Source organism: Schistocerca cancellata, chromosome 3, assembly GCF_023864275.1.
Source record: "Schistocerca cancellata isolate TAMUIC-IGC-003103 chromosome 3, iqSchCanc2.1, whole genome shotgun sequence".
NCBI classification, from domain to species: domain Eukaryota; kingdom Metazoa; phylum Arthropoda; class Insecta; order Orthoptera; family Acrididae; genus Schistocerca; species Schistocerca cancellata.
In genome coordinates, this window is record NC_064628.1 from 614053793 (window position 1) to 614060430 (window position 6638).

At 44.2% G+C, this 6638-nt stretch overlaps 1 pseudogene; it reads left to right on the forward strand.

Moving 5' to 3' along the window:
- The first annotated feature begins 2092 nt into the window (after positions 1-2092).
- On the forward strand, positions 2093-2210 carry LOC126177942 (5S ribosomal RNA; annotated as a pseudogene).
- The last annotated feature ends 4428 nt before the right edge of the window (positions 2211-6638 follow it).

The following is a 6638-nucleotide window of genomic DNA, read 5'->3' on the forward strand; positions in this document are numbered from 1 at the left end:
GTCGATACGTCTATATCTACATCTACATACTCCGCAATCCACCATTCGGTGCGTGGCGGAGGGTACCTCGTGCCACAACTAGCATCTTCTCTCCCTGTTCCACTCCCAAACAGAACGAGGGAAAAGTGACTGCCTATATGCCTCTGCACGAGCCCTAATCTCTCTCATCTTATCTTTGTGGTCTTTCCGCTGAATGTAAGTTGGCGGCAGTAAAATTGTACTGCAGTCAGCCTTAAATGCTGGTTCTCTAAGTTTCCTCAGTATCGATTCACGAAAAGAACACCTCCTTTCCTCCAGAGACTCCCACCCGAGTTCCTGAAGCATTTCCGTAACTCTCGCGTGATGATCAAACCTATCAGCAACAAATCTAGCAGCCCGCCTCTGAATTGCTTCTATGTCATCCCTCAGTCCGACCTGATAGGGTGCCCAAACGCTCGAGCAGTACTCAAGAATAGGTCGCATTAGTGTTTTATAAGCGGTCTGCTTTACAGATGAACCACATCTTCCCAAAATTCTACCAATGAACCGAAGACGACTATCCGCCTTCCCCACAACTGCCATTACATGCTTGTCCCACTTCACATCGCTCTGCAATGTTACGCCCAAATATTTAATCGACGTGACTGTGTCAAGCGCTACACTACTAATGGAGTATTGAAACATTACGGCATTCTTTTTCCTATTCATCTGCATTAATTTACATTTATCTATAATTAGAGCTAGCTGCCATTCTTTACACCAATCACAAATCCTGTACAAGTCATCTTGTATCCTCCTGCAGTCACTCAACGACGACACCTTCCCGTACACAACAGCATCATCAGCAAACAGCCGCACATTGCTTTCTACCCTATCCAAAAGATCATTTACGTAGAGACAAAACAACAGCGGACCTACTAAAATCACTTTCGGTTGAGGCATTACTTTGCTTTTGTTTTCCAAGAGGGGCAAACCGCATTAACATGAAACAGTTCGCACTATTTTTAAGCGTGGGGTGGCCTCGTGATCCCTTGGTTTATCTCATGATAGAATCTATGCAGTATCTCTCCAGTTAGAATCCATCCCCCTTTTAGCCTCATCCTTGTTGACACTGATGACCTGGACTCTGTATCTTGTTGCATCACTTGCAATGAGTGTTCGAACACTTGGGGAAATTTTTCCGTTTATTGCGCTAACTTTTTCGTTAATCATTTCCAACGACGATAGTTGGCTTACCACTCTGTAGCTTATCTCTCGTTACTGTTGTCAACAAAGTCGTGTACAACAGTGATACTTAAACTCGGTGAAAAGTTTGGAGAATGCTATTACAAATAAGAAAATACGGCAACATAAGGATCTGAACTTGAAAAATCGTCTGGAAGTATTTATAAGTCCCAGCCTAAGCGTTCTTGAGCCTGTCGCCGAGTCAGATGTAACTGCAAACGTAAGAAGCTGCTTTTGTGCTCGTGTTCATTCCATATCACGCTTTAAATAGGAATCTGCCAATAGAGTGGCAGGGAGAAAGAGGCCTGAATTGGCCTCTAAAGGGATCCACTCCAACCAGGGGGAACTTCGGACCAAATCTACCTGTCAGCATCCTTTCCACTTAGTCATCTCTAAGTAACTGTTACATCCAAAGTCTCCATAAATTTTTCTGGGTATCGTAGTCTTTTCCTTCCCAGTCTCTACCCATTAGTTTTCTAATGTTACTTAAAATCCGTCTTGATTGCAAAAAAAAAAAAATTTTTTTATTCATATGACCGGTTTCGGTTCATTCAGAACCATCTTCATATCTGATATTTCAGTTACAGGAGTAACCCGTCCAAATCCAGCAACTTTCACAAGCTACGTCACATGAAACCTGTCATATGAATAAAAAAAAATTTTGCAATCATGGCGGATTTTAAGTAACATTATAAAATCAGTGATTGCTGTTATCCCATAAGACATTATGTCTATTTTTGCAAAACATTAGTTTTCTTTCTTACAGCGTCAAGTTAATTATTTCTGGATGCCATAGCAGATTTTCCAGTAATCTATCCCTTCTTCTGTGAGTGTAATACATAGCTTTCTTTATTTCTCTATTATTTTGGTACTTTATCTTTCTCAGTGTGCCAACGGCCTTGCCGCAGTGGTAACACCGGTTCACGTCAGATCACCGAAGTGAAGCGCTGTCGGGTTGGGCTAGTACTTGGATGGGTGACCAACCGGTCTGCCGAGCGCTGTTAGTTAGCGGGGTACACTATACCCTTGTGAGGCGAACTGAGAAATTACTTGATGGAAAAGTAGCGGATCCGGTCTCGGAAACTGAAATATGGCAGGGAGAGCGGTGTGCTGACTACATGCCCCTCCATATCCGCATCCAGGACGTCTGTGAGCCGATCAGTACAGTTGGGCCTTCCTGGCCGTTCGGGAGGAGTTCAATTTAGTTCTTTCCCAGTGCCCTCTATCTAATAATTTTTGCCAGTCATGGGCAACGTCTGGTTGAGAGTGATTATAGATTCTTCTTCTCTTTATCAGCGTCCGTCCACCCCACAGTTCCAAATAGTGCTGCGCTTCAGATATGCTTTTTTCAGAAACTATCTCGTTTTCATTTCAATATCACATACCAGTATACTTCTTCGTCTGTGGAAACCTACACCTGATAACTTCTTTTGATTGAACAGCCTGTGTAACCCCACTTCCTACAGTAGAGAGTTCTGTCTTTTCCTCCACTATTGCCGCCTTCCGAATTTTATTGTTAAGTTGTTATTCTGCATTTTATTCTTCTTGGTCTATGTCTATCAGTACGCCGTATTCTTTGCTGAAAATGAGGCCCGTCAATTCAGATAGGGATGCCGTCCTTGAATTGGACTAGAAGCTTAACATTCGTATCCCCTTGCACATTTTTCCATCTTCGGAAATTTTCTTTCACTTCATTCATTGCCTGATTGATGTGCATGTTGAGCAACAGTGGTGGCAAGTTACGTCACGGCCTCACACATATTTAGAGAAGAACCTATGTTACATTTGAAAGACCAAATAATATTTTAGAAGAGTTCCATTTAATGGAGTCATATCAATTAATCTTTACAGAGAATTTTAATTTCAGAACTACTTCCCCATTCTGGTCTAAATATATTAAACTCAGATTGTCTTCGGCCAGCAAAACAGGCATTATGACATCTCTTGCTGCTAGCGAGATAGCAAGGCTCATACGGTCCTTTAGTAGTAGATGGTGTGATCCTAACCTCTGCCGACAAAATGTCGGAGGTCGTTCACGAACATTATCAGATTATTATGCTGTAAGTAATCGTTGCCACGGGTTGTCCGTTACTAAGAAATCACAGTTTGTTTGATTACTTTATCCCAGTCACATTTGCATCCGTATTGCACTGCAAATAATGGCCAAAACCATTGCAAATTTCTATGGTGTGCACTGTGTGTTATTTGATAACTGTGTTCTTTTCCCTTGAGGCTCGTTATTTGCTGTTAACAACAGCAATACCCCTTTTCTCTTTGTTCTCTAGCAGTACGGAGAGTACAGAAACATCAGTCCAATAATGAAGTTAACCAAGTATGCGATGTTCACAGAAGCACTAAGTCCCAGGAAGATTCCCGGTGGCTGCATGGGCAGCATCGCAGTGCGGTGTTCACTTGGTTGGAGCCCTCCAGCAAATGGGCTGCTGTAGACGGGCGAAGCGCGTGGCCTGGAGCTGAACGAAGAGCTGAACTGCAGCTGCAATTGCCTGCTGCACGCGCTGTCGCTCTTTCTGACTGCGAAGCACGTAAGGCAGTGTTTACCCTTGGGCGCTCACTGCATTAGCAATGTGTAGTACTGTTCATTTATTTCTTCAGTGTATTGGCATGCCGTTTAGTGAGCGATGTTGACACGGATTGCGGGGTTGTAGTGAGGTGATCTTTCTGTCCGTCAAATAAGACGAGTGGCCGCCGAAAGCGGTCTTCGTCGCCACTTCGTCAGCCAAGTTTTCAGATGAGCGGCGGAGGGGACTCTCTTGGCTTCTATGCTTCCTGCGGACTTGACGTTGGAAGTGAGCAAGGACTTTGAAAGACGTGCACTTCATTCACCATTCAGTGCTTTCACTTCATATTTCTAATCCCAGCATTCTGATATTCGGTAAAATAATAATTCAGGTAATATTAATAATTTATATGGGTTGCCTCATTTATTTGACGATTTTTACAGCTTGTCTCGCACTGATCTGTGAGAGGAGCTTGGCTCTAGAAATTTTCTTTATTTACGGGCGAGGGCTCGTATACGTAGCACGCGGTATGCCGGACAGTTGAGTCTGAGGTCGCATTCGGTTGATAGGGTACATCCTTCACGCAGCAGTTAGTAGATGGCGCCGAGTCGTTGCTGTGCCTTCCATTTAACTTAGCGCAACTGATTCTGCCAAATGAGCGTACAATCAGGAGGACGCCGAGGGACGTCGCATCATCGTCAGTCTACTGTATAGGCTGGCCGAAGAGCTGCAGTTATGGCGTCACTGGATGACGTCTCTTGGCGAACATCACAGTTTGGCTCTTAATCGCGTTGAAGCCAATCCTCCGCTGCTAAATCCTCTAGGTCTGAACATGCCTCTTGCAGGCGTCGGTGTATGACTAGCGGCTATCGACTTCTCGTAAGGAGAGCTGTGTCGTCTTCGTAAATCACCCGAGTAACTTGAAGCGTCATGGGTAAGTCAAAGGTGTAGAACGAGTAGAGGACCAATCCAATAAGCCGGCCGAAGTGGCCGTGCGGTTCTAGGCGCTGCAGTCTGGAACAGCGAGACCGCTACGGTCGCCGGTTCGAATCCTGCCTCGGGCATGGATGTGTGTGATGTCCTTAGGTTAGTTAGGTTTAACCAGTTCTAAGTTCTAGCGGACTAATGACCCGAGAAATTGAGTCCCATAGTGCTCAGAGCCATTTGAACCATTATGAACCAACCCAATGACGGATCCTTGAGGCACACCTTCCTGGGCTCGTCGGACGGTAGAGGTAGCCTCATCTGCTTGGACTACGAACGTCCTTCGCTAAAGGTATCATTTAATCAATTGAAAGTAGTCGCCATGAAATTCAAAGCGAAAAGTTTATACAGTAGGCATGGGTGTGAAACGCTGTCAACGCTCGGTTTACATCCAAAAAGAGGGCACTGAAAATTTTTCCTGTAGTTAATGACAGCCGTGATCTCTTCAGCCGCTCGAATGAATTGGAACATGGTTCAGAGTCCTTCTCTGAAACCAAATTGGTGCTGAGGTAGATCTTTTGTAATTTTCTGAGAGGTCCGTAGTACAAGGAATAGTTCAGAAACCTGGATCAGGAGAGGAAGTAGAATAATAGGCCTATAGTTCTTCTCATCGGGTCTAATTTTTTATGGCTTCCGGATAGCAAATGCTTGCTTGGGCTGGAGGAATGACTTCAGTACACAGTAGGCACAGAAATATCCGTGGGTGCTTCGTGCCCACATGACCTGAGGACGCAAGCTCATTCCTTCGATAGGAGCGCCGCCGTTGTCACTGTGCCCACATGGCACCTGCTATCATTTAGCCTGTCAACAGATTGTTTGTAATCACTACCGTGTCCGAACATGGAATGTACAAGCGAGACGCGTAAACAATGTCCCAAGACAGGAGAGCTTGCAGTCCAAATGTAGGCAACCCTCAATGGAAGACGATGTACCGAAAACAGGAGTGCCCGTCGAACGACGAATCAGAAAAGGAGGAGGAGGAGGAGATTAGTGTTTAATGTCCGGTCGAGAACGAGATCAGTAGAGACGGAGTACAAGCTCGGATTAGAGAAGGATGGGGAAGGAAATCGGCTGTGCCCTTTCAGAGAAACCGTCCCAGCATTTTCCTGAAGCGTTTTAGGGAAACGACATAATACCTAAATGAAAATGGCCGGACGCGAGTTTGAACTGCCGTCCTCCCGAATGGGAGTCCAGTGTGCTAACCACTGCGCCATCTCGCTCGGTAGGAGGTATTAGAACATCTGTCTCATATTTGTAGAGGTGAAGGATTATTCCTGTGTCCCTGCAAATTACTCTTATACTGTTCATATCTGCGAACAATTTGTTACAGTTTAAGTTATCTGGTGCTTTTTCAGGGTGCTTGAAGATTGGTGTACAAGTATCTTTAGTGAATGGAACAAGTTTTACTCGAAACATGACACACAGAAGCGCTGAACATATACGTTTGTACTGCTTTTGCAGATATTTTGAGAGCGTACTGCTACAAAGAAAAATGTGGTAGCAAATCAAAGAAAATATAATTATTCTGTAAAGAGCCATTGGAGACCAAGGGCCCTTGTAGAAAAATACATACATCAAGATGATTACTCTGCAATTCAAACATTAATGTTTGGCAGACATTTCACAAAACCACTTTCAGACCATATTTCTTAGAGCTCTGATTTCTCCCTTTGTTGGTCGGAGTCAATAACATTTAGGAATTTGAGGGAAAGGTTTGGTGACTGAAATTTTGGGAAAATACTTCGCAGTTAAGATAAGGTCTCTCTGTTAATGATTGCCTCCGTATCTCTCTTATGGCATTCGTGACACTACCTCCACTACTTTCCTATAATAGCAAAAGAAATGAGCTTCTCTGAAATTTTTCAGTGTGCTGCGTCAATCTTATATGTTGCAGATTTTAAGGATTCGGCCAAAGAATCGCAATTCTGGTTC